This window comes from Pipistrellus kuhlii, unplaced genomic scaffold (genome assembly GCF_014108245.1).
Source record: "Pipistrellus kuhlii isolate mPipKuh1 unplaced genomic scaffold, mPipKuh1.p scaffold_m20_p_17, whole genome shotgun sequence".
NCBI lineage: Eukaryota > Metazoa > Chordata > Mammalia > Chiroptera > Vespertilionidae > Pipistrellus > Pipistrellus kuhlii.
Window position 1 is genome coordinate 5,230,933 of NW_023425482.1, and position 6,301 is coordinate 5,237,233.

A 6,301-nucleotide genomic window follows, 5' to 3' on the forward strand; every position below is an offset into this window, starting at 1 on the left:
GGGCTAATTACATCCCTCACTTCCTCATATAAGTGCCTCAGAAGGAGTCGCCAACTATTCTTTGTTTGTGGTATGGGTCACCATGGTAGTGAGGAACACACTGATTTGCAATGAAAAGAGCTGGTTTCAAGTTCCAGTTGTGCCACTTCATTAACTAACTAACTAACAACTATCATTTATAAAGTCAAGAGAGAAGAGAAAAAGCAACATACAGTGGTTGAGATCAATAGAAAGCACATAGTAACTTAGCTAGATGGGAATGCTAGATAAAATCTCTAATATGTCAGTCATCACATTAAATATAAACTAGCTCTCCAGGTGAAGATGGCGGAGCGTGGTTATCGCTTTTCACTGACTACTTTCAGCCCAAACAGTAAACTTGTTCAGATTGAATATGCTTTGGCTGCTGTAGCTGGAGGAGCCCCTTCAGTGGGAATTAAAGCTCCGTGGTATTAGCAACAGAGAAGAAACAGAAATCCATTCTGTATGATGAGGGAAGTGTGCACAAAGTGTAGCCAATTATCAAACACGTAGGCTTGGTATATAGTGGCCTGGGCCCAGATTACAGAGCGCTGAGCACAGAGCTCGGAGACTAGCTCAGCAACATTACTTGTTTACCAAGAGCCCATTCCCTCAGCTCAGCTGGTGCAGAGAGTGGCTTCTGTGATGCAAGAATATGCCCAGTCAGGTGGTGTTTGTCCATTCGGAGTTTCCTTACTAATTTGTAGTTGGAATGAGGAGCGACCATATTTATTTCAGTCAGATCCATTAGGAGCTTACTTTGCCAGGAAAGCCACAGCGATGGGGAAGAGCTATGTGAATGGAAAAACTTTTCTTGAGAAAAGATATGATGAAGAGCTAGAACTTGCAGATGCCATTCAGACATCCATAGTAACCCTAAAGGAAAGCTTTGAGGGCAGATGACAGAAGGTAACATAGAAGTTGGACTCGGCAATGAAGCTGGATTTAGGAGGCTCACTCCAACTGAAGTTAAGGACTACTTGGCTGCCACAGCATAATGAAGTGACTGAAAATCTGGAATTGCAGATAATCTCTCTACTTAAACATGTTTAAAGTATGCTTTGTTTTGCAAACTTTTTGCATACTTATTTCTACATGATTTAATGGATCAGTGTTTTTTAAGTGATACTCATAATAAACTGTGAAATCCAAAAATATATATATAAACTTACTAAATGCTTGAGTCAAAAGACAACGATGGTATCTTTTTTTGCAATGGAAAAATGTGACTTTTTACTCAAATAAATTACTTTCTTGGCAGCATCCCCCATTTTTGTCTTTGTCCATCCCCCATTGTCTGCTCCCATCCACTGATAGACTGCTTTGGTTTGTTACTGAAAGCTAGTTCATCCTTCTAGACCAGTGGTTCTCAACCTTTCTTTTTTTTTAAAATATATTTTATTGATTTTTTACAGAGAGGAAGGGAGAGAGATAGAGAGCTAGAAACATTGATGAGAGAGAAACATCGACCAGCTGCCTCTTGCACACCCTCCACCGGGGATGTGCCCGCAACCAATGTACATGCCCTTGACCGGAATCGAACCTGGGACCTTTTAGTCCGCACACTGACACTCTACCACTGAGCCAAACCGGTTTCAGCTCATCTTTCTAGACCAGTGGTTCTCAACCTTTCTAATGACGTCACCCTTTAGTACAGTTCTTCATGTTGTGGTGACCCCCAACCATAAAATTATTTTCGTTGCTACTTCATAACTGTAATTTTGCTACTATTCTGAATCATAATGTAAATATCTGTGTTTTCCAATGGTCTTAGACTTTACAGCAGCCCTTCTCAATCTGTGGGTCACAGATTGCCAACTGCCGGTGGAGGCCTGTGGGTCACAGGTTGAGAACCGCTAGCAGGGTTGACTAAGACTATCAGAAAACACAGATATTTACATTATGATTCATTAGCAGTAGCAAAATTACAGTTATGAAGTAGCAATGAAAGTAATTTTATGGTTGGGGGTCACCACAACATGAGGAACTGTATTAAAGGGTCACAGCATTAGAAAAGTTGAGAACCACTGTTCTAGACAAATGCCCTTTCTGAAAGAAAGGTTATCAGTCCTACATATCAAGATCTTTTTTTTAAAAAAAGTGTGTTTTTAAAATCAGAGCTACCATTATTGCAGTTCTCTTTAAATTCTCACAATTTAGTCCATCCTTGCTTCTGGAAATTGGCTAACATCACGAGCTCTGGAGCTGCTTACATTCCAATCCTGACACTTCAATAGTTGTACTTCAGTATTTACTTAATCTCCCTGGACCTCCGTTTCTTCATGTATATCCTATATAATAAAAAGCTAATATGTAAATTGTCTCCTTCGGAGTTTGACCATCCAGGAGTATGACCATCCAGGAGTATGACCATTCAGGAGTTCGATCACTCACTATGACGTGCGCTGACCACCAGGGGTGGCATGGGATGAAAGGGTGGCCGGAATGAAGGAAGGCCTATACCAGCAGTTGGCAGCCGGGGAAGGAAGGCCCCGGCCGGCAGCCAGAAGGCCCTGATCAGCCCTGATTGCCAGCCAGGCCTAGGGACCTTACCCGTACACACATTTCATGCCCTGGGCCTCTAGTGATAGTACAACAGGCTTTACCTCAAAGGATTGTTTGTGAATTAAATAAGTAAATGTGTCAGTTGGTACATAATGAATACACAGTAAACAATAGCTGTTACTATTACTATAACATTAGAACCAGTTGGTACATAATGAATACACAGTAAACAATAGCTGTTACTATTACTATAACATTAGAACCATTTTGTTAGCACTACTCTCCCATCCCCTTTTTGTTCTGGCCCATTCCTCCTGAACCTTGTCAAGACTAAATTCAAAAGCTACTCTCCTCTGTGATTCCAGTCCTAACCATTCCTACCATGCCTCAGCTACACACATCAATGTGCAACGCTAACCCCCAGAGCCATGTGCTGTAGGCAGAGGTTTATGTGAATCTAACTCACCACATATTGGAAACGAATGACCCACAAGGGTAGGAAAGGAATGATTTCTTTTCTTCCTCTTTTCATTCGGCTCCACGGAGTCACATCTTACATGTGAGATTCTAAAGTCAGCGAGTTAAGTCACCGTCATGCAGTCTAAGTGTTCCCTGACAGCCCTTTCTATTTTCCTTGCAGAGCACAGTGGTTTGGTGTATACATCCCTGACTCTAAGTCTGGCACGCTGAAGGTGGAGACCCCCAGGGCCAGGCAAAGAACGGGCCCAGAGGAAAGGCTGCAAGCCGAGGTGTGGGCATTTGAGCCGTTCTTTGCAGAGGACTGGCCAAGCCTAAGAAGATATAATGGGAGTGACGGGGAATGGAGATGCAGGGACGAGAATCCTTGTCCTGCTCACCAGGAAAACTCACTCGCTTCTGTCCCTGCCGAGTTCCCATCCTGTAACACGTGGACAGGTGGAGCATTCATCCAGTGGATGAAAATAAACGGAGCTGTGTCCTATGGCGCAGGGCAAATTCTCAACCGGGGAGCTAACTAAATGTGTGCCTGATGGAGGCTCCAGTGCAAGTGGCTTTGAAGTCCTACTGTGTGTCAGTCATTGAACAATCATTAAAAAAATGCAGAAGTGGATACGACAGTCTGCTTCTTCCAGTAGAGTCTACTCTCTTTTGTGAAAAGCAGTGAGCCATGAGCAGGAACATAAGTGGATGTTTCCGAAGAGGACTCTCCTCCATTCCTAATATGGAATAGAGCTCGGTCAATGTTTGCGACTCAAATGAATGAATAAGAAAAATGGAAGAACGAGACCGCCATCAGGGCAGTCCAAAGTGCACATGTTAACAGCTTCTGATTAAAGAGGCACCTGGGAACAACAAGGAGCTTTTCCTTCATATTTTCTGTCCGAACTCCACTTCGGGAACATCAGGATCAGAAATTATGGCTCCCAGTGGCCTCTCCCATTTCCAAGCAGGCAGCACCTAGCTCTGCACCATCCGCAGGGCTGTGAGCCTCCACAAGTCTCCGCGCTCCTGTTCACACTTCCAGGGGCTGCGGCCGGTGCCCTGCTTCCCTTGCTTTGAAAGAGGAGCCACTTCCCTATTGGGCCTCCAGTGCTCTCTGCAGCTCCACTCTTTAAAATATATATATATTTTTGTTTATTTCAGAGAGGAAGGGAGAGGAAGAGAGAGATAGAAACATCAATGATGAGAGAGAATCATTGATTGGCTGCCTCCTGCAAACCCCTTCCTGGGGATTAAGCCTGGAACAGGGCCTGTGCCCTTGACTGTAGTCGAACCCGGGATCCTTCAGTCTGTAGGTCGAAGCTCTATCCACTGGGCCAAACTGGCTAGGGCTGCAGCCCCCCTCTGATTCTGTGACGGGTTTGGGAAGGAACTTCCCACTGCAAATGCACACACAGTTTACATGTCCTCTGCCTTCCTGGGAGTAGACACTGTGAGCATCCCCTCCACACATGTGCAGGGGCACACACACACACACACACACACACACCAGTGCAAAGCCCCTGCTGACAGCCAGACACAATGGCACAAAGAGGACCCTGGAAGTCCTCTTTCAAGCAGAGCCCCCAATTCTTCCAGAATGGGCCAGCCCACTGTCCAACACGGGGACAGATGCGCCTTCCCAGAGACCAACCAAACCCAGTGTGTGTGTTTGTGTGTGTGTGTGTGTGTGTGTGTGTGTGTGCGCGCGCGCACACACACACACGCGCGTGTGACTGCAGGCACACAGATACCTGCACCGTGAGATACACACTCCCCGTAGGCGGGAACAGACGGCCTTCCATCACCTGTCATCCCAGCATCAGAACTGCCATTAGGCCAACCCAAACCAGGAGAGGCCACGTGTGCCCGTCAGACTAACAAAGATCAGAAGGAAAGTTGGTGCATGGTGTCGACAGAAGTGCAGACAACCTTGCAACTGAGGATCTAACCGCATGCACCAATATCCAAAAGGCACGTGGGCACAGCATCGCCTTCCTAGGTATGTGTGTTACAAAGATATGGGCACAGCCCCAGTGTCCAGCAGGGACCGGGTGAAGTCAGCATGGGTCACTTTCACTGTGGAATGCGCCACAGCTGTGCAAAAGTGTGAAGTCAGCTGATGGGGATAAGCTAGATGGAAGCAGCAGGGGTGGCATGGGTGTGAGCACTAGAGGAAACCTACGTGACCGTAGGTTTTTACGGGTATAGATGATCTCTGGACAAAGGAGTCAGGAGAGAAGTGAGGGGGATTTTAAAGAGAGAGACTCCCTCCCCTGAATTTCTGTCTGGTGCATAGATGACTTACCCAAAACAACAAATATTGTCAATCTCAACAAATATGACAATCTCAACAAATCTCACTTCGCTATAGCATTAGAATAGAGAAACCAGCAAGCCTTCCAATACCTCTTCTCACCCTGGGCTCTGTCAGTAGGGCCCCTTGGGGTCCTCAAGGTGCCAGGCTGGTGGGTTAGAGAATTTAGCTCCTGCCTGGATCTGTCTCTCCTTAGACCAACGGAAAAGACACCCGGTTTCAGTTTGCCCATGCATGCTGGCTTGGGGGCCTGTGCTGAGATGGTGGCATGTTGTAAAGATACTTAGAAAAGTAGAGAGCTCTGTGCTGTGGTGGCGACAGACTGAAAACACAAATCCTCGCGTGTTAGGCACTGAATTGTGTCCCCTGTAACCTGCACATTGGAGTCCCGACTCCCGACATGACTGCACTTGGAGATGGGGCCTGAGGGGAGAGATCCAAGTTAAATGGGGTCATAAAGATGGGGCCCTGGTTGACCAGGGCTGGTGTCCTTATACAAAGAGGAAAAGACACAGAGCTTTCATTCTTCGAGAGGAAAGGCCATGTGAAGCCACACAGAGAAGGCAGAGAGAGGCCTCTGGAAAACCCAACCTGGCCGATACTTTGATGTTGGACTTCCAGCCTCCGGAGCTGTGAGAAATCAGTGTCTTTTGTTTAAGTCCCCAGTAGGTGGCATTCTGTAGTGGCAGCCACAGCTAAACCGATGTAGCCCTAAATCTCTGATCCGGAATCTTGCTGATGGTGGTGATCCCCTTCCAGGCCCACACACCTCACTCTTCCTCTCAAAATGCAAACACGAAGATCGACCTCGCCTGCAACAGGAGGGTACGTCTGTCTGCCCAATGGGAGAAAAATCTTCAGGGCAACCCGCAAATACCTCTTCTTTCCCCACTTGTCTTTCTCCTTCCCAAACACCAGGTAGCCTCGCTGACTCCAAGGTGCTAGCATTACAAGAGGCAGCCGAGAACCCCCTGAACCAGTGTGGAGCCCGGGATCCTG

The 6,301-nt window shown here is 46.6% G+C and overlaps 1 pseudogene; it reads left to right on the top strand.

Annotated features, from left to right (window-relative positions):
- Positions 1 to 324: 324 nt before the first annotated feature.
- Positions 325 to 1,161, top strand: LOC118720550 (annotated as a pseudogene).
- The last annotated feature ends 5,140 nt before the right edge of the window (positions 1,162 to 6,301 follow it).